Source organism: Marmota flaviventris, chromosome 16, assembly GCF_047511675.1.
Source record: "Marmota flaviventris isolate mMarFla1 chromosome 16, mMarFla1.hap1, whole genome shotgun sequence".
Taxonomy (NCBI): domain Eukaryota; kingdom Metazoa; phylum Chordata; class Mammalia; order Rodentia; family Sciuridae; genus Marmota; species Marmota flaviventris.
In genome coordinates this window covers 28,660,951-28,686,453 of record NC_092513.1, presented here as the reverse complement: position 1 = coordinate 28,686,453, position 25,503 = coordinate 28,660,951, and the positions used below count along the sequence as shown (strand labels likewise).

The window sequence follows — 25,503 nt, the reverse complement described above, 5'->3', positions numbered from 1 at the left end:
TAACTGGATTAAAGCTATGTCCCAGGCTAGGATGACATTTTTCCCTCATTGCACATTTCACAGTGCCTATCTTTGTGCCCAATGTCTTTCAATATTAATGGATGGGGGCTGGGGGTGTAGCTCAGTGGTAGAGCACTTGCCTAGCACATGTGAGGCACTGATTTCAATCCTCAACACCACATAAAAATAAATAATTATAGGTATTGTGTCCATTTACAGTTAATTTTTTAAAATATTAACAGATGGACGGATGGACAGATTCTACATCTTTCACTATGAATACTACAAAAATTGATTTTTATTTACCAAATATATACCAACTATTTTCAGAATATCCTCATATATGATTTCATACTTTTAACTTATTCTTAACATTTTAAAGCATGTTTTATTTTTTATTTAAAGCATTTAATTACTATTGATAATAAGAAATGAAAATTTGAATAATTGATAAAAGAATAATAATTTAACCTTATTGATGGACAATCACAAAAGTGTATGCCAAATTATTTTCTCAAAGAGAACATTCCTCCTTAATCCTGCTTTGAAGGCTCATGGATGTGGCCACTGGCTGAACTTCCTTCTTCAAGTGTCTTTTTCCTGGTCTGAATTGGTCTGCAGAGGGTATAACCAAGACCTGGCATCTGAGCATAATGGGCAGATGCTGTGGCTGCAGTCCAGTGTGCTTGTTCTTATACCTCACCTTGTTATATCCATGTGTATCATGTTTGTTTCTTGCACGTTCATCTTTCTGGTTCCTGGGTTTTCTCCCATCTCCACAATGAATTGTTTGGTCCAAATGATCTCTAAGGAACATGCCAGCTCTACAGTTTGAAATGTCAATGTTACTGTGATTCATTTAGTTTAGGAAGCTGAAATCAACAGATCCATTCAATACATTCTAAAGAGGTGATACAAGGAGCATCCATGTCTCTCTCTGCTACTTCCTTGGTAGGCAATTTTGCAATAGAATGGTTGAATGGAGCCAAGAAGGTTGGCTCTGGAGTTAGATAACTGCACTTCACAACCAAATTTTGATAACTACCAGCTGTGAAACTTTGGGCAGTTCTCTCAACTTCCTCAGCTGGTTCAGTTCCATGAATTTTGTGCTGAACCATTTGGAAGTGAAGTTTCAAATAACATTTTTAAAGATTTATCTACTGTCCAGATATATAGTGTCATAGTACTATATTTGATAGGTGTACCCACAAGACGAGCTTAATTACTAAGGAGCAAATAGTGACTATAGAGTCAGATCTCAGAAATTGGAATGAATCCATTGCCCAGGAAGCTGAGTATTTGCCTATGGCCATCCTCTGACCATTCTGAAAGCTGTTCTTCCCTTATTCAAGTTTTTCTAATACTCATGTGACGCTAATCAACCCAAAAGCCAACTCCAACTAGCAATAACAGGCTGACAATTCCACATGCTTATAAAAATACTTCATGGTAAAACTGAGTTTTTCAGATGGGACTACCCAACTTCCTCTCTATCTGTGCCCTGTGTTTTTTTTTTTTTTTTCTCCCCAATGCAATTCAAGTCGTCCATAAAAGTTTCTATCTTAACTATAGTTTGCTTGGATCTCTTTCTCTTTTCAGCTCTTAGTTTCACAGCATCAAATGAATAGACAGCACCTTAAAGATCATCTCATCTAATTCCTTTCCAAAAGGAAATCACTCCCACATGCTAATATTTGCCAGTAACAGGCACAGTTTTATACTATCTCTTGTATTTTTTCCTTCCTGGCTCACGTGTAGTCTTGTCTGCTAAAATGGATCACAAACTGTGTTAAGGCAGGGAAGAGCTATGTTCAAAGGAATCTCTTGCTCTTTGTGGCTTGCGCTGACCTTGGGCAAGAAGGGATAAGCCATAGCCTCTATCCTTCATACTCAATCACTAATAAATGAAGGAGGAAGAATGATGGTCTCATTCTAATATGGCATGGGTTTCCTCTAATAGGCAGAAAGTTCTACCAGAGAAGAACTTAAGAAGAAGAAACCTTGTGAATGAATTCTATATTTTTATATGTTTAAAAATATATCTTAATAGTTCTTATATCCCTCATACCAAATTCAGTCCAGATACAGTAATATTGGCCACATAGGTGCTATTGGTACATTATCTCATTTAACTGCCATTGATCTTCACTAAACCCCTGGTGCTACTATCAGGACCATTTTTTTTTTTTTCAAATGAAGAAACAAACTCAAAAAGGGGGTTTGACTAGTTCTCCTCAGGGAAAACTGTATAACTTTAAATGCAAGTTCTCCTGGTGTTCCAAGATGATGTTCGTCGCAAAGGTTGAAATGTGCTGAGAGTTTTGTTCCTCATTCTAAACACACCTGCCAATGCCCCCTTGTAGACATATTCCCCACTGTCCTGCTAGAGAAGGGCTCGAGGCTGGTGGCTCATGTATGTACCCGTCGTTTGCCTGGCTCATGGTGTGCACCTTTGGGGACTCAGAGGCAGTCAGACATTTTTTCTGTGAGGAAGCTGGAGCATAGGAATCTTCACCAACATAGCTCAAGGGTGTCATGGAGGTTAGAGGAAACAAAGTCAGATGTAATCCAAAGTTATAAAGGATCAGAACCAAGAACTTCACAGAGAAAAATTGTCTTTGGAAGAACAGAACAGATTGGTAGAAAGATGAATACATGAGAGTCAGTGCAGCTCTGGAGAGGGAAAGAGAGGAACTGTCTGGCAACTTCCCAGTTCCCCTGAGTCTTATTCTTCCTCTATCTGCCTTCCATGAGGTTCCCCTACCTCCTTTTAACAAATTCCCCTCAGTCTGAACAAGCCTTCCACACAGCATCTTTCTGCACTGACCCAAGTGTGGGGGATTTTGTGATGGAGAAAGAACCTCCATTTCCCTCTGCTCCTCCTTGGAGATCTCCTGGGCTCCTGTGCCATACAGTGATATAAATATAAACTTCTTATTAGATAGGCTCCTAAGGCTCAGTTAGGAAGGGGAACAAATCATATCTTGCCACAGATGTGGGACACTCGGTAGTCCCGATGACAATAAATCTGCCAAGGAACCAGAAAATGAAAACCCAGAAGAATGCTCATCTCTGACCTTGTTGCCTGTCAAGCAATCAGAGCTACTCTCTTGGAGGATCATCACAAGACGCTCATGCCAAGAAATCTTTTTAAAGTGAATTTCCAGTAGCTAGGAAGATACAATTTTCAAAGCTACAATCCAGTCATTGTCTGACCTGGGATTACATTCCCAGGACAATTATATTAAGGTCTTTGAAGCTAAGCAACCACAGTGGCATCAAGGAGGAGAAACTGGGAAAAGGAGTTCTTTCCAAAGTGGGGCTAGGGTAGAAGAAATCAGGACTGGAAATTAGTTTCTCACTGACTAGAGAGCAAAAGAGAAGATGTGGACCTCAGATGTGGTAGAATTAGGCAGCTTCTGGAAGAAGTCATTTAAATGACTTGAACAATGAAAGGCAATATTTGCACAGAATTATTTAACTTCATAATGTAACTTTACATCCAATATTTCCTGTGAGTGTCATGATGATTGATACCTTAGGGCAAGATTATGATTCTCAGTTTATAGATGAGGAAACTGAGGTACAGAGATCTGAAACCCAGATCAAATTCCACCCAACCAGTTATTGTTAAAACAGGGCTAGAAATCCAACTCTATCATTTCCTATCTCCATGGCGTCCTTCATTGATTGACTGATTCACTCATTCATTCACGATGTAGGACAGATGTTCATCCAATATGCACGGCTAAGCATGATGGTCTCAAAATATTGGAATTTTTTAAATCACTGCTGCTCAAAACTCACTCTCATGCTCCTCACTCTGTTACTCTGTCCCTGCTGAATCAACAGAAGATCCTATACCTAACTGGGTGTCACCTTACTGGTCAGAGTCATGTGTCAATATTCTTTCTGATGGATTGCTTCCATGTCATATTGATTGTCAAAATACTTTTTTTAACCAATGCTTACTAGCCATACATTGGGCTCCAGATACAATTTTATTCAGCGAAGATACAGAAGTACAATACAAAGCCCTCAACCTCAATCAGTTCATAGCTTGTGGATTGGGAGTGGGGGATAGAAAAATAAAGGCATGGAATCTTTTTTCTGCCATCTTTCTCAAGACAGGGCACAAATTACTATTTAAGTTGATTTGTCCTTCTCTTGGGTTCAGTCACAAAGCTTATCATCATATCGGGCATAGTGTTTCCCCATAACCAAAGCTGACTGGAGCTTTTTAAGCTTTGAAGAGCAGGTTCAAATAAATAAATCCCAATCTTTTCTGATGCTTTTCTAACACTTATGGGCAGTTTTCATCTCTCCGCCTCTGACTGTTCTGCATGTGCTCTATCCTACTGGAACTCTCTTGTGTTCTTGAATCAATGATGAAGAGAATTCTATAGCCGGCTTGGTCCTCTGATGACTTTGGAATCCACCCCACCCGGCTATATGGAATATTAAAAGCAGAGAGATAAAGAAATAATGCAAATAAACTTAAAACTGTGTTTCCTCAATGATCTTGACTATGGTCTTTTCATTGCCCCATGGAATGTACTTCCAATTACTACATTTCTAGAATTGCTCCTAAAATCTAAATATGTTATAGTCATTGCACAGTTCATGGTGTTTGTCACTTCCTTTGGTTAAGTACACTTTCTATTAATGCTACTTCACCCAAGAGGATTAGAGCTTTGTAAGCATCCTGATCACATTGTGGGGGGCATGCCCTTTCAATTGAATCAGTGATTCTCAGGTGACTGCATTTCAGAAGAGCATTGGTTGAAGGTACTAATGCTGAGTCTATCAAAGATCAATTAAATCAACATGGATCCCAAGCATCTGTAATTCCCCCAGTGAATTCTGACTTACAATAAGTGTTGCGAAGCACTGCGTTAGAGAATGCCACCTCACTTTTCAAAAAAGTGAGAATCAATATTACATTTGAACCTAGGAAAGAGAGGTGACTGGTTCTGAGCATTTGATTATACTACTTGATCTCAGCTTTTTACAAGGGAAGAATGGATGGCTTGGCCTCAATTATTTCTTCATTTAGCTTCAAAGATGTGAAAATGATATGACCTGCTCTTGTACTTTGAACTATACCTTGAGCTGTGCATATGCTTCACTCCTCAAGTCTGGTACGGTGTGACCATCCTGTAGATCTTTGTGTATCTCTGGTGGAGGACCTGGGGCAAAGGGTGATGTCAGTAAGTCATTTTACAGGTTAAGCACAAGGAAGTCTAGAGCACAGAGCAACAGGTGGGCTGGCAGGAAGTCATTTATTTGGTGATGTTAGAGGAAGGTTTTTTCTCGTTCACATTTATTGGCAATGTATTTGATTGGAAAAACAAGTTATAGAAAAAATGTCATATGTATGGCAAAAGGGGAAAGGAAATACATACGTTAATACACACAAATAATAAATGTGCAGCAATTTTAAAGAGGACATGATTTCTGCCTCCATTCACTTTCCACCATTTCTGCATCTATGCTCCTTCATGCACTTTGAAAGCATTTTTCTTTTCAATATTTGCATATATTAGTCATAGTTGGAGGTTTTCATGTCAGTGTTTCCTACTAGGTTGTGAATTCTTTGAGGATGGGGACCGTGTCTTGGTCATGTTTTGGTATTTCTCATTGCCATAGTCCCTGGTACAGCAACCATGCTACATAGTTATTTTCTGAGTGACTGAATATCCTGAAAATCAGTATTGTATAGGACTGATATGTGTGTCCTGTGCATTCCCATCAGTTGTTCAGTTTGTCTTTTTATTTTCACCATCCTGGGTCTCAGTAAATAGGTACCTTAAAATTGCCTACCTCCATTTTCAGGCCAAATTTCTTGGCAGCTACACACTTTCTGTGTTTCCAAATTTGATTCCCAGACAATACCAAAGTGGCTTAATAGGGAAATAAGATGAGAAGGATTCCAACAACATTCAGCTAGAGTATCCCATTCTATTAACAGACAGGATGGGATTTAATTTTTAGGAACTCTTAGTTATATATTAAAAAGATATTATGTTTATAACATTATATTATTATATACTACAATATACACAAACATAGGAGTGTGTATGTGTGTGTGTGTGTATGTGTAGATAAAACGATTCTTTTCTCACCTCATGATTAAAAGATGAGCTACATGTAGGTAAGAAGTCAAGGGACATGGACTCTAAACACAACGTTGGTTTAACTTAGTGATTTGTGACAGTCTCTACTATTTACTAAGTTTTAAGATGATGGGGTTCCACTAGCTGATCTCTCAGTGAACTATTTTTTAAAAATATTTATTTTTTAGTTGTAGTTGGACACAATACCTTTATTTTATTTATTTATTTATTTATTTATTTTTATGCAGTGCTAAGGATTAAACCCAGGGGCTCACACACACTAGGTGAGCGCTCTACTGCTGAGCCACAACCCCAGCCTCATTAGGTGAACTATTACTGCTCTATAATTCTATAGACTCAATTACCATCTATTACAGTGAATTTTTTAATAAGGCACGTGCTTCTTTTATCTGCTCTCAAAGCAATGCAAAAAACCCAGAAAGGAGGACTCTAAATATTCTAGAAAAAGAACTTGAGCAGCAGACTTTAGTTCTGGTTTTAATGACATCAACCAGCCATATGCTGTGTGCAAACCCTTCTGATCTCTGGGCCACACTTTCTCCTTTGGGAAAGTGTAGAAAATGGCCCACATGTTATCATAGTCCTTTGTGAGCTTGGTCCAGGATCCAGAAATCTGGGTACACAGGCAAATATGCAAAGGTAATCTGATCACAGAAAATGTTTGATTTGACCTTGTATTTTGTGCCTTGATTTCTGCTTTTATCATCATTTTATATATCTGGAGGATTTTTTTTCCCACTAATAATAATGCTTCAAAATACAAGAAGGCACAAAGAAGACTTAATGAAATGTTGGCTCCTAAAGAGATCTTTCAGTGATGAGCAACATGAGAAAAAGTTAATGGCCAATCAGAACAATCTTCTGATAAAAAGAAGTTAGAGCACTTGGGGTAGAAGGGAGTGAACTACCTGTGCAGAATACTATTGAACCCTGATCAGGCTTGGAGCTGGGGGTTCCATCCACACAACCTCCTTTGGTCCACTTCACATAGTAATCCAGCGACAAGAGAGAAGTTCTGTGCCAGAATTTAAACCAGCAACCAAGGAACTGATGAAGCTGGTGAGTGGAAGTCCCCCAACTCACCTTCAAATTTTTCCTCAGTCCAATGATTCCAAACTCTCACATAAAACATGGTACTCAGGAGTCCTCTCAAACCCCAAATTTGATCCCAAGGTCATTAAGTATACCATTTGCAGACCTTTCTGAATCCCTATCTGTCCTATATTGTTTTACACTGTAGACATGTCCCAGAAGGGTTCCGTTGTCGGTTGCCCTGAAAAGCCCTTGCATCTCAAATACAAACGCCCAAAGAGATTAAAAATATCCTTTTTTATGAGAACTGGAAACATTCTGTCTCATTCATTCCCACCACCCAGTATAGGGAACTGTATGTCAATGTGCATTTGTCACCTCTCCGTGTCTTCCCCTCATCTAGTGTCCAGTTCTCCTGAATAAACAAGAAAATGCACATGAGCATTTGAATGCAGACAAATAGCTTAACAAAAAAAATAAATCCCTGAAAGTGAAATGTAATTACTAGGTTAGAAAAAAATGCACACAGTTCGGAGAGCCTATCACACGTCGCGTCTCAGCGCGCAGCTACCCCCCAACACTGCTCCTGTTGTGTCAGATAGTGGCAGTGTTGAGCCCGGGAACCGGCGCCCAGCCCGCGGCGGTCCCCGCGGCCGCTCAGTCTCGGCGGCCGACTCCAGCTTGTAGGAGCCACCCGGCCGCGAGGGCGCTGGGGAGCGGGAGGGGCGCGGGGCGGCGAAGGGTCCCCGATCGGCTTCCACCAACTGTTTTCCTTCTCCCCTGGCAAGAGCCCCACTCCCTCCAATTCACCGAAATTCACCGAAGAGAGGGGAGGTGGAGGGATAGGTATCTCGCTGCTTCCTACCGGCTGCGCCTCCCTCCGCTCCCGCCCGGGGAGCCGCTCCGGCCCGCTGGGCGAGCAGTGTGGGCACCCGCGCCCCCTCCGAGCAGGTCGCGGGGTGGCGGTCCCCGCTCGGCTCGGCCGCGCTGCCGCTCCAATCCTCCCCCCTCCCCCGCCCGCACCCTCCCCCTTCCTTTCACTAGGACTCCGGGACTCGGGAGAGGGCGCGGGAGGCAGGCACACGGGCCCGACCCCACTCCAGCGCTCGCCGGGGACGCGGGCGGGCGGGCGGCGAGGGGACGCGGCGGGGGCGCGGGGCGGGCGCGGCCATGGAGCGGCGGCGGCGGCGGCAGCACTAGCGACCGCGGGCGGACGAGCGGCGGGCAGGGCCGCCCGGCGCCGCGGACCTAACTGCACAGCTCAGCAAAAGCGCCCTCGCCCTCCGCGCGCCGCCTCCTGCGAGCCCAAGCCCGGCAACATTTTTTAAAGCTCCAATCCATCCTTTGAAGAGAAGAAAAAAAAAAATAGCATTGATCGGAGAGACGGGGATATATATATATATATATATATATATATATATATATATATATATACACACACATATATATATATATAATTTTTTTTGGCTCCTGCTAAAATTAGCCGGGCTCGCCGCTCGCCTGTGTGCGAGTGTGTGCGAGTGTGTGCGTGCGGGCGTGTGTGTGAATGTGATTACTCCAGGACTCCTCGGGCTCCGGAGACGCCATTTTCCCCCTTGATATCTCTCTCCATAAATCGGTGGCGCGGCGGAGGCGGCCGCGTCGGGCGGGAAGCGCGGGGCCGGCCGGGGCGCCCGCCGCTCGCCGCCGCCTCCGCGCGCCCGGGGGCCCCGGCGCCCCCCGAGCGAGGGCGGCCCGCCCCGCGGCTCGCCGTTTGACAGATGCTCATCGCCATGGAGTTGCTGCAGCAGCACCTTTGGGGGCTCGGACGAGCGAGCGGAGCCGGGATCTGAGCGAGCGCCGGGGCCAGCGGAGCCGGAGCCGCCGGGACATGGGTGAGCACGCGCGGCGACCTTGGAGCGGGAGCCCCCGTGCCCAGCATCCTGCCGCGCCGCGGGCCCCCGCACGCTCGGGGCCGGGGGGCGGTGTGTGTGCCCGGCAAGCAAAAGTTCACGTCGCCTCGCCGGGGCTTTGACTTTGCACCGGGCAGGAAGGGGGAGATGGGGCCGAGGGACGGGATGCCGGTCCCCGCGAGGCTGCTCGGGGATGGGCACGATTCCGACCGGCCGGCGGGTGGGCAGCGGTGCTGGCTCTATTGGAGTGGCCCGTTGGTGGCGGCGGTGGTGGAAGCGTCGGGCTGGAAGGCTGGGAGCTCATTGAGTTTCGCCTAATCTGATCCCCCCCTACCCCCCCGCCTTTTGCACCCTCCCTCGGTCCTGCCGCCGGCTGCCGGGGCTGGCGGGTTTGGCGTTGGTGGAGTGGACTCGGGAGGGGGAGGGGGTAGGGAAAGGGGTGGGAAGGCGGCAGGATATTTTTTTTTTCTCCCTTTGTAACTTGCAGGTTAAGTGGAGCTAGAGAGCTACATTGTAACCTAGTTGGATTTTTTTGGGGGGAAATGTATCAGAATCTAACGTGTCCTTAATAGAGAGAAGAACAGGCAAGAAGTGGTCCAGCCGGCGAAGGTTGGTGTGTGCTTGTGTTCTGGCTGTGTGTTAGTTTTTCTCTTAAAAATCTTAATCAATGGATTTGAGTCTTTTTCTTTTGCTCTCCGGTTTGAGGATTCTGAAAAGACAGGAATTCCCTTAAAAGCAGACGAATGCCCTTTTGAAAGCACGCATTGTGTGCGTTTCTAGAGGAGCCTTGAGCTTGGGAATTAACCACAGGCTTCCCCGTTCGGTGGTTTCCAGTGGGAAATCACTCCGGAAAGGGAGCCCTTCAGTATCGATTTATTGTTTTTGTCTCTCGTACCATTATCTCTTTGACCAAAATACTGTCTGAGAAGTTCCACAGAGACAAAGTCAGGTAAACTGGGCAGATCTTTAGCAAGATGGTGATAACGGTGATGCTGTTTTTGGTGTCTGTTTGTGATGGAAGCATTGTTGGGTAATTGCAATTTCTGATCGGTAGAGCATGCTGGTTCTAAAAAAATAAGTTACTGCCGAAATGCTGTCTTTCAGCCCCCCTCCCCTACACACTATCATCACCCCTCCTCTCCTGACCCACACTGCTTACTACAATTCCGAAATCGGATCCAACTGGAAATATTTTCATTGGAGATCAGAAAGTTGTGCAGTTAGAAGTAGGAGATGGGGCTAGAGGTAGTGAGTGTGTGGAGGGGGAGTGCTTATTGCCCCCCTCCCATGATGCATTTATTCTTTATGTGTGTGTGGAATACTCAGGGCGTGTATGTCTAAAAGACTGTTGAGGGAAGGATTTCCGATTCGTTTCTGTTTTAAATAAACTGTCCTGGTAATCTCATGGTTGAGGTCTAATACTAAAAGGGCAATTTGTGTGTCTTTATGCCTGCAGAAACTCTCCCTTGAAAGGCAGTTTATTCTGGAACTATAGAGCAGCTACTCTTCTATCCCAGCCCCCCTACTCCTACCCCATAACTATCCACATCTTCTAAAGTTTGCTTGGAGTCCATGGTCTCTAAGGAAATACTGATATTTCTTGTTTTTCTGACATTCCTTTCCCTTCTTTTCTTTTTCATTTCTTCACCCTTGTCCTGTTTTTCCTTGTTTCCTGTGGATTTGAACTGAAGTAGCTGTCACCCAAACTCTGGCAGTTCCGGCCCATTACCCTCCCGTAGTTTACCCAGGTACATCTCCCACTCCATCCAAACAGCTCCAGTTGCAGAGTTTGTTTGGTGTGCATTAGGGGGAGGGAAACAGAGAAGAGGGACTTGGAGAGGAAGAATGTTGTTCTGTGCAGGCCACATCTGCAACACTGGGACCAGACCTGGGCAGCCAGGAACAGTTTCCTTTACACACCCTAGTTAGATGTGGTCTGGCTGGGATAGGAAGGCGGGGCCAACTGGCTGGGGGCGTGTGAGGGAGGAGAAAGTTTGTAGCACTTTAAGATGTAGCCAGTTTACAATCCCAGGTCCCTCCCTCTCCTTCCTCTTGATTTCTGTGACTTACACCTTCCTTAAACTCCCGGAGTGAGAGAGGCATGATCCCTTTAGCTCTGACACAGGAAGATTCCCAGGTTTTAGAGCTAAAGCTGTAGGGGCTGTGTTTTCACTGTGAGCTTAATCTCCATGCCTGTTACCAGAAAAGGGTGTTAGGGCCATGTTTGAGGCAAACCAAAAAAGTGGGAGAAGTAAGCATGGTTGAACACAGAGCATTTACAAATTGCAGGGAATGTAGCCTCAGAAGATCCAGAGACCAGGTACCCAGTGTGCTACTAGGCATAGGATCCTCCTCCCCCATTAAGTCTTGGTCTTGGGAAGTTGAATCCTGTTAGAGCTGGGCTGTGGAAGCTATAGCCACTATAGTAACCTGAGCTGAGTTGGGGGAGGAGATGGTGAGCAAATGTAGTCCCTAGCCAGAGAAGGGAAACAGACTAGTCTCTCTCTTAGCAGGGAAAATAGATGCTTCTCTGGAATAAACAAACTGGAGGTGGGGGAAGGGATAGCTTGTAGTGAACATAAGGAGTGGCTGAAAGGCAGGGTTGTCAGTTAGGAAGGGGGCCACTTCTAGCCTGGGAGAAACTATCAACTGCCTTATATGTTCATGAATGGGCTAGGCCAGTGAAGGGTTGTAATCTGATCGTTTGCATGTTAACATCAGAATGTTACATAGGAAGGCTGTGCTGGGACTTCACTGGAGGAAAACCTGGATGTATCCCTGAGGGAATCTGGTACCTGGTACCATGAGTGCTTCTGGTCATGTACTTGTATTACTCATAAGGAGCTACTTTTCAAATCACCTGGCCTAAATGAAGCTTGGGGAGGGAAAAAAGCAGAGCTTGGGATCTTTGTAGAATTTAGTTGAAGATGAACAGTTGGGAGAGGCAGGAGGCAGCATTTTGTTGAAGAAGAAATAAATAGGTAGGCACTTCCCCCTGGATTCCCAATTCCTTTTCTGCTGTAACCTTAACTTTGAATTCCATTAGGGGCTGAATCGATACTTCTCTGGCACAGAAATGTGCATCTAGGAGAGGAGAGTTCTTGCAACCTGGTCATTATTTTTAGTTATACTTCAATCTTGACTCTGACACTTCTATATAATATGCAAAAGGAAGAAGATGAGAAATAGCCAGACTGATGGGACAGCCTTTCTGGGTTCCTGTGGAGACACTGAAACTTAGCTGGGCCTTGCCCTCCCAGAATGCCAGGCTTTCCCTTGGAGACTTCAAGTTTTAATTGAAACCAGAAAGCTATTGAAGGCAGACCCAGCCAATGAAATCCTGTTTTCTCTGATGCTCAGGGATGGGAAATAAATAATGTTTTTGCTGATGGCATTTCAAGTTGTTTCAGTTTTACTCCTTCCAGAAGAATGGGGTAAATTATTATGAAAACATTAGCCTTGTAAAGAGTTGCACTGCCTTAAAAATGGAATGTTGTGACTGGGACTGTTCAGGGAGCCAGGGTATTGGAGAGTCATAGTGGGGTTGGAGGTGGGGTGGAAGAAGAAAGCCATATAAATTTTTCCTGAACGTCATTTTGTCTGTTCCTCAGGTTCCTCTGAAGAAGGAACAAAACAATTCAATCTCATTTCTGTTCTATGGTCTATTATGAAACTGGGTCAGCTACAACAAAATATCTGAGATAATCAACTCATAAAGGGAAAAGTTTAGTTTGGCTCACAGTTTGGGAAGTTCCAGTCTATGATTGGTTTGCCTTCTTGCTCTGGGCCTGTGGTGAGGCAGTGCACTGTGGTGGGAGCATGTGGTGGAGCAAAACCGCTCACCCAAGGGCCACAAAGCAAGAGAGAGAAAAAGAAGAAGGGACTGGGATCCCCAAATCCCCTTCAAGGGCATGCCTCCAATGACCCAAAGACCTCCCATGAGGCCCACATATTAAAAGTTCTACAACCTCCCAATAGCAGCACCATGAGAATCAATCTTCAATGCATGGGCCTCTGAGGGAAAGTCAACATGAAGTGATAGTATTGGGTGAGTTTCTGCAAATGTCTTGGGTCAGAATGGGGTCAGGAGTGCTACCACCATACATATAGCCATGGGTTTCAGTTTCTTGTAGAGCTATTTCTAAAGTAACTCTTCAGCCCAAACACTTGTAAGTGGAGAACATAAAACCCCAAGGTGCCCACAGAGTGCACTTTCTGGATGCTGGAGGATGATGCCAACATACATTATTGCTTGACTCTGAGTTTTCATTTCATTTTCACTTAGCTTTCTACAGATTTTGATACCTGTTTAGAGACAACAGATTGGGTCTAAATAAAGTTTTGGGGGATGATGACCTTAGATTCATTTTGTCTAAATTATTGGGATTAAACAGTTCATATCTAGAAGTTTCAATGGATCATACTAGAACAGCTTTCCTTTTAGAGGAGTTAGAGTTTTACCCCATTAGAGGGTACTCTGTAAGTTCAAAGAAACATTTTTTTTTTCTTTTAATGGTCTTTGTCTTAGAAAGTAGCAGCAGACTTCCTATTCTGTTCAGAGCAAATGATGCCAGCATCAAGTGTAGAATGTGAGCTGCCCTGATATCCACAGGATCCCCTGGGAGGAAGCAGCCATCCTTTCCCGAGAAGCCAGTGATGGATTATGATGTTTAGTCCCATGTAAAACAATCAGAGGCAAAGTCAATTGAGCTGACCCTCAGGTGGACAGAGGCTCTGCCTTTTCAAGAATGGGGGATGGGGAAGGGACGGATGGTGAGCCAGAACTTGGTTAGGCTGAAAAAATGTTTCTATGATCCATCTTATCTTTTGCCATCCCAAACACTGCCTTTCATATTCATAGAACTTTGTTCTTTTAAAAAATATTTTCATATCACATCTGCCCTCTTGATCTAGAGAAGGGAGGCCCAAGCATTGTATTCCCATCAGAAGACAAGGCATGGGATACATTGGTTGCCTGAAATGACACAAGTTGGTGGCTGACCTGGGGCCAGATGGCTATGTTAAAATGTGAACAGCCTCATATCTGAAGTGACAAGATCTGTCTTGGATCCTGTCCCTGCTACTTTCCAGTTCAATGGCCCCCAGCAAGTTCTTTAACATGTTTGAACCTCAGTAAGTTAATCTGTAAAACAGAGATAAAGTAACCTACCTTGCCTACTTCATAGGGTTGTAAAGATTAAATGGTAACAGCTAATTTCTGTCATTGAACTCTGGGAGGATGTTCATGCTGCCTCCTGGAAAAGGGTGCTTGCGGTTATTGTTGCCATAAGCCATAGATTAATAACACCTTGGCATGGCCGGAAATGCCACAAGGGCCCTTGTGTTCTAAGAGTTCAACTGATTTGACAGTATATATGTATATATGTATATACTGATGAATCAGGTTGGATCATTCTACTCATATCTATGGATTGCATTATTAGATGCCAACAATGTTAGGTCTATCTGAGATCAGAGTCTCATGGTATGTCCAGTTGAACTCAAGAAAATGCTGGTGCTCAGGATATGCTCTTTGAGTGGAGAACCAGGAGACTAAAAGGAAGAAATTTAGGTGCATAGAGGGGAAGCAGTGGGAGAGTGAGCCCTGGGGGGCTTCTCCATCAAGGTGCTGCAGTGGTTGAGTGTGACCTTGAAGACAGAATTTCTAGCCTCTGTAGAAAAGAACTGACAGCAGGATTGTGTCTGTTCTAGAGAATTCAAGAAGTTCTCTATATTCAGGGAAGTTCTTCACAGTCTGTTGGCTCCCAAACTTTTCTGGGTCCCTCCTCCTCCCCTTTCCCTTGATATGCGGTCCACCATGTCCAGCAGCCTGCACAGGGCATCTTGCAGTGTTCTCAGTTGAACCGCATTTGACACAAAACACAAGGCACCGCTCCCGTCAAACCGGTTTCCTGGCTGACCCTGGACACTCTGTCACCTGTTCACCTCCACACCTCAGCTCTCTTAGGGTTGCCACCCCTATCTGGAAGGTGCCCTGACTGGTCTCTTTAAATGAGAGTCTACTTCTTAGAACTACCAGCACCAACCTGCCTCCTCTGGGTACACACTGTCACCCCACCCCCTGACTCTGAGATCGCCTCTAGTTTCCAGAGGACTTCAGATTTAAAGCTTGTGCCTGGTACCATGTCATGCTCCCCAAACCATGCATCTTTGAAGAAAGGGGCCACGCTGGCCCCACAAAACCCTGCACCTATTTGTGTTTGATTTGGGTTGCACAAATAAATCACAGAATTTATACAGAGATAGAATACTAAAAGTTAATGTTATTTAAGATGTACTAAAGCACTGCAAAATGAAGCAACACAATGAGTACCTCTTAGAGTGAGTAATAACTACTTATGCTAATGGCTTTTTATATTTTTGGCTATCTTTCAGGGAAAATCACCCAATCTCAGTTTTTCCTTCAAAGCCTAAGAGGTAATGATATTTTACTGCATGTGTATCCTTTCAGTCACTGATTCATTCATTCATTCAATCAGCAAATATTTATGAAGTGTCTCCTAGAGCCTCATCGCCACTCGAACACACGCAGCTCTTGACTGTCTCCGAAAATTCCAATCACATTTTCTCTCTACCACACTCCTTTTGGCACTTAACGGTGTAACCGCCTTCTTTGTTGCTGAGGTCTAAGAGCTTCTCTGCTCCTCAGTGACTGAGAGTGTGGTCACAATGGCCAAGAGAAAAGGCTGAGGAGAGAAAGACATTCTAGAAAAGAAACTTTCCCAGGGAAAGGTCCTGGGAGGCCAGCTGTAGGATGGACTGGTCACCTCTTAGCATATGTTGGGGACATGTTACCATGCAGTTCTGCTTCTGAATGCACCCATGATAAAGTAACCAAAGGATTGAAATGGACAGTCCTTTCTGAAAATCTGGGATGTTAGAGCCAACTGTGTGCCAGGGACTTTAAAGTTTTCTTAAAGCTCAGAGCTCCTTAAACCTGTTCAATGGCATGCCAACAACTGTTCAAACCAATCCCAATGAGAATTAATGCACTTAACTCTGTTTGATGTGGTTGACAAGCCAATGAAGGGGAACGTGGTGTCCTGGGGTAAATTGAGTCAAGAGAATCTCCCCAGTTAGAACAGAATGGGCTTGCAGGAAAAAGAAAGATGCCATGAGCTATTTGTGAACAAATACTGCAAAGTGTAATGTGGAAGGAAGAAAAGGGGTTAAGTTATCTGCGCCTCTTTTGAAGGTTGGCTGTCTTTGGCAAAATAACTGACTTGAAACAAGGGAGATAATATAAGACAGCTTCTGGGAAGTACACAAATACATTCTCTAGCAGGACTTTGCTAATGCTGTGCCCACGGGGCATCTGGAATCTCTGCTATGGATACTTCACTTGCCCCATGGATACAGGACCTGGTCGTCATTTCCGTATGTGGATTCTAAAGAGCCTGAAGCCTAGGGCTGAGCCTGTGCTTCTCAGGTGTTCTTTCCATCTCCATAGAATCTGATCTCCCCTGCCATTGGAAGCCTCTGCACAGTAATGGATGGGGGATGCTTCTTGTACACTTTGAGATCAGAACAAGTGACCTGCAGTTTGTCCTAAACCAGGACTCTCTGTGATATTGAGTGGGGGTTGCATCAGGAAAATTATGCTTTGATCTAAGCCACTGTGCAAGTTCCATGGGATTTATGATTCACCTCAGAACACACCAGTTGGACTTTTAGGAAGAGGAAACCTCTGCAAAGTGTGAGATGCTGCAATTACTTTTACCCCAGGATGTTGAAAAGGATCTGAGATAAAAATGAAAAACAAAACAAAACAGCCAGCAATTTGTGTAAAAAGTGATTCTTCATTATTTATTTTATCTGCCAATGACTCATAGTCTGTTCAGTGGAAAGGAACTACTTAGAGTTTGAACTTGGGACTGTGGAGGTTTTGAATTTGATGGCTCCAATATAGTAGGCTGATAATGTCAATAGAGACAGTGGAGGTACTCACTATGACTTGTTGTTATTTGAGCAATGAGATCTTTGATTTTTTTTTTTTTTTTTTAAGTATGACTAAGGAGGTGACTAAAAAAAAGATGATTTGATGTGAAAGCTCTGTGGGCCTTCTTTCTTCTCATTACTCTGTACTCTAGAGCTCAATTACAATCATTTTTTTTTATCTACAAATATTTATTAAAGTCCTACAACTGCAGTGAACCATCGTGCTTGGTATTTTTGGATAGGAAAGGTCTGCTATGAGGTGTGACTTTTACTCTTGGAGAATGATTTCAAAGATACATGCTTACTAACGTGACAATCATTGGAGTGTAATTTTGCTATTTGTGTGGTTAGGGCTAGGGAAGGCCTCAAGGAGGATAAGTTTGGGGTTTCATGGCAGAAATGGAACTGGGGGCTATGCCTGGTATGTAGAATGTATTGGCATGGGGGAGGAGGTGCAGTGAAGTTCAAGTGTGAATTTGAAATTGCTTTAAGGAAAGGAATGCTAATCATGAGCATGGATTGCATCTGGCAGGCCAAGGTAGCCCTGAATATGAAGGTCCAGATGGCTATTGTCGACAGGCAGGCCACCCATAAGTTTCCTTGTTGGTCTGAGGTCTTTTGTCAACACTTGGAAGGAAAAGCAACCAGAGCCCTCTAAGTTGGACTCAGTCTACCTGTCCAGGGTTTTAATTCAAACTCATAACTTTTCAACACTTATTCAGCAAAATCAATTTGCTCAGTGACCATTAAGCATAATGCAATAGTCTCTGATGGGTGCTCTAGGGATCTCAATAAATGAAGAAGATCAAATCTCTTTCTGCCCTTGAACTGGGCTCCCTAAGATCTTATGAAAAACAGGGAAGGAGCAGCAGACACATGCTAAGTACTGGGTTGTAATGGGAACCCAGGGAGCTTGGACAGATCAGAGAAAACTTCATGGAGTGGGTGGGAGTTGAGCTGCATCCAGAACAATGGGATAGTCTTGGGCAGGCACAAAATATCAGGGAAGATCATCCTCTCCAGAATGCAGGGAGAAAAGAAGAAGTTGAATGCAGGACCCTGTGTATGCTCTACAGCAAGAGAGGTGGGATAGAGTCCAGTAAGAAACAGACCAAAGCTCCATCTCTATCAGGCTGAGGAACCTTGATCACAGTTTTTCATGTTCAAGGAGAACAGACCAGAGGAACAGGAGAGTGTGACACTCGGATACTTCCACATACACTGCACAAGATAGAACTGAGACATTTGACCTTGCTGTTCACTGCTAGGTCCTGTCTGACACCAGTCTGAGGTTCTAAAGAGGTAGCTTTAGAATGACAAGTAAAACTACTTCTTGGTATATGGACAGCAGAGAATGGCCACTCTGGATACGTAAGACTTTATGATACTAGAACTTATCTCTAGGAATCCAATGCATAATTGGAGAAAGACAAGATTCTGCAACAGTGCAATGTTTAAATGACAGTTTAAGGTAGCTAGAGAAGGAATATCATAAGAGAAGGGAAGTGTACTAATATTTTTTTAGCTCTCTGGTTTGTCTAGCATCTCCTTTGCAGTAGAAGCGTAAATATGAAAGTGTCAGAATTTTACTTTATGTTCAAGTGACAACAGATAAGCAATTGTTGAATCAGAGGGTTGAGAAGTTGAGAAACTTGAAGTAAGATTGAACAAGCAGTAAGATCAATACTAGAGAGCCTTGAAGGAAACGCTATGGAATTCATCACCTGATCAGTCCTTTGGTTTATCCCCCTTGCCTCCAAGAAGTCTTACATTTTTATCCCCAATTCACCAGTGACTACTTGAGGACCAGAGTTCAAGTGACCACTAGTCCTGGCTATTTGGAGACTGGGGGCATCATGGTTTAAATGATATTAGGAATTAGGATTATCTCTGTGATTTTAACAAGTCCCTCAACTTCAGTTCGTGTCTACAAAATGGGCACATCTGTGGATTAAATCAAATATTAAACTTACCGTTAAATCAGCACTTTTAAATAAAATTAACGTATGCCAACTGTATGTTCAAAGCTAGGATCAGCTTCTTTGCCTTGTGGATTTCTCTGCCTCCTTGGACAGCAAATTCTGTGACCACGATAGAGGTCCACCTTGTTTGGCCTATTTTGGCACTATTCTATATGTGTATTTAATTTTTTTTTTTCCTTGTAAGATTCTGTGAAAAGAGAAGGAAGGGCAGGTGATGAAACCGAAGCTCAGAGTTTAAGTGATGTGGGAAGCCAGATGGTAAACTGATTTTAGAACTCAGATATCTAGAAGCAACTATGAACTTTGGATTAAAAAAAAAAAAAAACTGGCCTCACTTTGTGTTTTTGATACATTATGATATGACAGGCTTTGAAATCATGTGTATGGCTATGCATCACTTAACAATGTGGATACATTTTGAGAACTGCATTATTAGGCAATTTTGTTGTTGTGCAAACATCACAGAGTGTACTTGCATAGACTTAGATGGTGTAAGTCAATCGCTTGAGGTGGCCTCCTGATGCAATCAAGAGATGAGGTAAATGCCACCAGGTGAATAGGGCTGCATAACATGGTATACAGATCTACAGAGATTTTTTTAAAAAACACTGATTTAAAAAAAAAAAAAACAAGTTGAAGAGTATGCTCTAAAATAATGATAAAATGTATACAATAATAAATACATAAGCCATTAGCATAGTCACTTATTATCATTATCGAGTGTTACATACTGCACATAATTGTGTATGCTGCACTTTTAGGTGACAGGCATTGCAGGAAGTTCACTTGTACCACAGCCTCACACATACATGAGCAATGCCTTGTGCTATGACATTACAATGACTACAACTTCACCAAGTGATAGAAGAAAATTCAGCTTCGTTATAGTCTTATGGGACCACCATCTTATATGTGATCTATTATTGACCTAATTGTTACTCAGCACATTATGGAATCTGGATTCAGCTGTGGATCTGACACAGGTAGTATGTGCTCTTGAGAAAATTATTAAGCTCACAGGATTTTTCATTTCCATATCTGTACACGAGGGCAGAATTTTCAGCATCATAGGACTGTTGGAAGGGTTAAATAGATCATGATTATGAAGGGTTCAGCCCAGGCCATTAGAACTATTTACCTCCTTTTCACTGCAAGTATGCTGTTTGCAGGACTGCATGGAGAAACACAGGCCACAAACAGAGTGCCAAAGCCAGAGAGCTCAGCCTGCAAACCTGTGGACTGGCCTGGCCAGTACCATAGAGATCTTTTCCCAGGAGCCAGTCCCAAGGCTCATGCTGTTGTGTTCTGGGTTCCCAGAGGAGGCACTGTTTTTGTAGCTGGAGCTTGGTTAATAGATGGTGTGCCCCACCTCAGGGCTCAGAGGTTTCATTCTGCTTCTTACTCTATCATGGAGACTCCCAAACACAGGAACTGATGCCATATGTTTCGTTGTGTTCAGCTCAGTCAACCCAGCCAGGCAGAGCTTCCGAACCAGCAGGAGCCAATAAAGAGGGGGAGGAACCAGCCCTGCCTGTGAGGGGCTCCTCGTTGTCAAGCCAAGGAGACAAGGCTTTATATTCAAGAATGCAGGCTGGAAGGGGACACAAAACTCATCTCGTGCTACCTCCTCATTCTCCAAATGAAGAGGGAGGACTTGGGAGAAAAAGTAACTTCCCTCAGCCATCCAACTCCAAGTGGCAATGTAGGGTATTGAACCTGGAATTCCTTACAGAATCCACTATTATTTCCTCCATAAGAACAAAAGAGCAATACTCAAATAATAGCAGAAGACTCAAGGTAACAGGTACAAATTAAGCTAGCTGTGTGTGCTTCCCATGGTGCATGGAAAGGGAGGAGGTGGTTTTCCAAGCCCTGTCTTTCAGGGCTTTACCTAGGATCTGAGAAAAGAAGGCAGCCCGTAGCCAGATGCTAGCTTGGCTGACACAGACTATGCAAGTAATTCAAATCTAACAAAAAAATGTGAGTACTTACTAAGGTGATCCCAGTATGTTCTTTCATAATTATTATCTCATTTAATCTTCAATTACTTCTCAAAACAGCCCTTGGGGTAGGATTATTACCCAATTTCCAAATGAGACTTGAACAGATTAACAATGTCTCTCAAGAACACAATTACTAAGTGGGAAAGAGAGGCTAAGTAATCTAATCCTATGACATTAAGTCCTGCTGCTTCCCTTCCTCTTTGCAAGGAGAAATATGACTTGGGCACTTGGTTGGACAGCGAGTCTGTGTGTTCACTGGGCTCTGAAGCACGTAGAGACTCATTTAGAACTGGGCTCCTTCCTTTGTGGGCTGGAGGGCAAGGTAGACAATTGAGTGAAAAATTGAAACACAGTTTGCCAAATGCTTTTGAGAAAATGTCCAAGGATGTGGGAACCACACTGTGTGTGAGTTGTGTGTATGTATGAGTGTGTGTGTGTGTGTGTGCACGCGTGTACAAGAGGAAGTGGTGCTCAAGGTGGGCTCAGACAGTCTCCATGCAGAAGGTGAAACTTGACCCATTGTTTGAAAGGTAACTTAGAGTTAACCAAGTGGAGAAAGGAGAAGGGGCAGGCCAGCCAGAGGAACCAGCAGGGAATCCTATACAGTGGTGGTCATCAGAGAAGCTTGTGAAAGACCGCTGCTGGAGAATTCAGTGAGTGAAGGACTCGGGAGTTCTACTTGGAGGAGGTAGAATGTGATCTGCAACATACCACACAGGTATGTAGTGTGGGAAAGGTCACTGAGTAGGCGCTTTGTCCTTCACTTTAAAGCGCTGACATATTTGCAGTGTCAGGGAACTATAGTGCAGAGCTGTCCTTGCCCTTGCTGATTAAGAGCCAGGTAAAGGTTGGGTCATTTGATCCATTTGCCAGTGTTGATGGAGCATTTATCCTGGGTATTTCTGCAGCAGGGAGGGTTTTAAGAAGCATCTCTCGGAGCCATAGGCACCTGAGTCACACGGTGTCTGGCTGGATCTGGACGTAGCCTTTTGCTCAGCATTCACTGGAGTATCTCTGCACGTATCAGGAACTGTGCCAGGCCCTGGGGATACCGTGATGAGCCAGTTACAGGTCCTTCCCTCCAGGGCTTTCCATCTAGTGGGGGAGGCAGCGTTAAACCAAGAATGGCACAAGAATTCCATTACATAGTTAGTGCTAGGAAAGATCCGCTCTGTGGTACAAAGGCAAAGAACACAGAGTCCTGACCTGAGTCGTAAAACTCAGAGAAGAAACATTTGACCTCATTCTGAGTCATGAAGAGGCAAGAACTCAAGGGGAGAGGAGGAGGATTCCAGGTGCATGCAGAGTCACCTGAAAAAGCCACCGTGACTCCCACCTTAGTATCTGAGCAGACATTAAGAGATGAATAGTCAGCCACCCCCAAAGCCAAAGTCAGACAATCTTGATGGAATCTGAGAAGGCATTTTTGTAACTACAGGTCAGTGAGCGTAGGCTGAGAATACAACTGGTTCCCCGTATATTTAGGCAGGCAGGATCACACTCGGATCTTTTATAATACTTACAACCCCCTCCCGGATCAGAAGTTCACAATTCACAATTTCTGGGGCAGGGGATGTGGTTCAATAGTAGAGCACCTGCTCAGCATGCACACTGATCCCCAGCAACAAAATAACAAGAAAAACAAAACAACCAGAAAAAATCGAAACACCAACAAAACAAAGAAAGAAATTCACTATTTCTGTCAACTAGAAAAATCATCGATCTTCTGGGCTACTGCACAGGCAACTTTAATAACAACAACTAAGGACTGTCCCCTCCCTACATCACACATATTCTCAAAGGCTTCAGCTCTCAAGGAACAAATGAGCAGGACTGGAGGGGGCACTGGGGAGTAGTGAAGGCAGGACCTTGACTTTTAGGAGACCTTTTGCATCCCGCAGTCTTTCTTGACCCTGCCCATCCTCCTCTCAGGGGCTCCAGGCTTTTCCACCCCAGCTTGCTCCTCCTCCTTACTGTAGGTTCCACTGGGGTCATGCTTTTTCCTGTCAAAGATGCCATGGGGCTTTCTTAAAATTCTTATTTTCCTATTACTGTAATTCTGACTTTCCCCAAGTCCTGCAGGTGTTTCTGGGGAAGGATCAAAGGTGACAAGGGCAGGAATGAGGCAGAGGAGTCTTCCTGGGTTTTGCCATTACACTCCTGAGAGGTGCATGTCTTATTATTCTTATTACTTATCTTTAAATAAGAAGCAGAGTTCACCTGCCAGAGACATCAGATAAAAACTATCACCTAATAAGCAAAGTCAGGAAGGCATTATTTTTTTTCCATTGTGTTGATGAGACACTGAGGCTGAAAGAATCCTTGCTCCTAAGAAGCAGGATGGGGCCCAGAATTCATTTCATGTGACTCTTGTTGAAACCAAGGGCTTTGCCTATTTCTACTGTATTATTATCCCTTTGGAGAGTAGTGTGCCCATGGATGGTGCCTGGGGAAGATAGGGGAGGTGGATGATGCTGGCAAATCCAGCTTGAGTGGGTTGTTTCATTCATTAATTCAGTCAATCTACATTTCTTTAGCCCCTGTTATGTGTTGGCCACTGTGCTGGGCATTGGGATGACACAGTTGGACAAAGTGCCTTTTCTTAAGAGACTCAGAGTACTGCAGTAAGGAGGAATCCTTTTAAATATACAACAAGACCATGGTGTGGTGAAGACACTGGATAGGATTAGTGCGTCAACCAAAGTCTACGGCATTGGTTCTCAGCCTTTGGCCTGTCAGAAGCGTCTGCGGGACGTGGGGAAATCCAGAGTGTGGGGCCTATGCTGCAGCCCTGATTCAGTATGTGAGGCTTGAGAATTTGTATTTCCACCAAGCTCCAGGATAAGTAAGAATTCCCCAAGCAACAGGTGGAGATATATTTTTAGACTAGGAAAAAGAAATAAAAAAATCTCCCATCCTGCAGATATGGAGGGGAGGGAGGATATACTCTTTGGGACTCCTTTGGGTGTGAAGCACATTTATCCAAGCAGGATTCCCCTGGCCACTGAAACAAATAGTGTTGTAGGTTCACACTATGCAATTTGAAGTGTTCCCATAGGTCTGTGGCTGTGCAGGATAAAATTACAGAGTGTTCAGAATGAAAGAGAGATGGATCCCTCCCCAGTCATTGCTGATGACAATATAGGATAAGGTGCTCAGAGTGGCTTGTCTAGCATCTCACTGCCATGAACAGCAGAGACAGGAGAATAGAACCAAGATTCTACACTCCTGCCCCTGGGTTCTTTCCAAAAACTCTGCCCCTTCCTTGCCTTTCTGATTTCTTGGAGTCTTCTAAGCACCTATTTCCTAAGCAAGTTTTATTGTTCCAGGGCCTCCTCTCTGCCCTGCAGGCACCCATGAAATGGTTAACTTTTGTTGGACTGGAGGCCTGAGCCAAGTACAGGGTGTCCATTGTGCGCCTCCCCCTCAGGAGGAGTCCCTGATTGCTGGAATGTGACAGGGCAAAGCATTTTCACCTTGCTTTGGCTTCCTCAGCTCTGAGTGTGTGCATGCGTGCGTGTGCTCACACCGGTGTGTTGGCAGGGTCCAATCACAAGAGGACTGGCAGTTGTCTCCCAGGCCCACCCAAAGATGAAACTGTGAATTTCCAAAGGCAGGTATGTGCTGGGGAGAAGGCAGAAGGAGAACAACAGCTTTGTGTGCTGCCGAAGTAAACAGACAGGTTAGGTTTCTTTGCTCTTTGCTTTTGAAAGCTTTTCTATTTTATTTTCTAAGGTGAGGGGCTCATGTAGACTCGGGCTGGATTCTTATCCTCAGGATAGGCAGGGAATTTGGCAGGGACTGCCTGGCTGGGTGGAGCTATGGTTGGAGAGGTTGGAACCATAGGACTTTGAATAGCTGTCAGGGGGCAAATTCATTTTCATTCAGAAAGAACTTCCTGAAACACTCAAAGTGCCAACCCCTCACTGGGTGCTGAAGGGAAAGTGAGCATGATACAGTCACAGTTGGTCTGAGCTTGAGAATGAATTGCAGTGGAGTTACAAAAATAAGATTTGCATGTTCAAAACAACTAGAAGACGATACGAGACTGGTATTTAGTGGCAAACTATACAGCTGTGCATGTAATGTTGTTGTGGAGACAGGTTTGAGTCGAGTACACAGTGCAAGTTGGTGGCTAATGAGCTCTGAGGCTGGCCTCTTTTAGTGAGACCAGTCTAGAATGGATTTTTTCACAATGGTTAGGATGCTTTGAAACTGCATCATTGTTTTATTTGTAGTATTTACTGTGAAAAACTCCCACTGCCCTGCTTCTGGTCTCAAGCAATCAGAATCAGATTTCAGCAAGGGGCCACATTTTCCTATGGCTCCTCTGTCGTAACTATCATGTTCTCTTAATTGTGGCATGTGGATAGTCTTTCTAAAGAATAGCTTTGATATTGTCCCTTCCCTCCTGACATCCCTTAAATGGCTTCCCATTAACTGTAAGATAAAATGCAAACTCATTAGCGTGGCTTCCAAGGATGTCCATGATCTGCTC

The 25,503-nt window shown here is 44.1% G+C and overlaps 1 protein-coding gene across 1 annotated transcript in view; it reads left to right on the top strand.

Annotated features, from left to right (window-relative positions):
- The first annotated feature begins 8,990 nt into the window (after window positions 1-8,990).
- The window catches only part of Setbp1 (SET binding protein 1), a 353,918-nt gene continuing 337,405 nt past the window's right edge, over window positions 8,991-25,503 (top strand). Inside the window, exon 1 of the mRNA XM_071602795.1 lies at window positions 8,991-9,043. The gene's annotated coding sequence lies outside the window, so the exon portion shown is untranslated. The remainder of the gene's footprint in view (window positions 9,044-25,503) is intronic.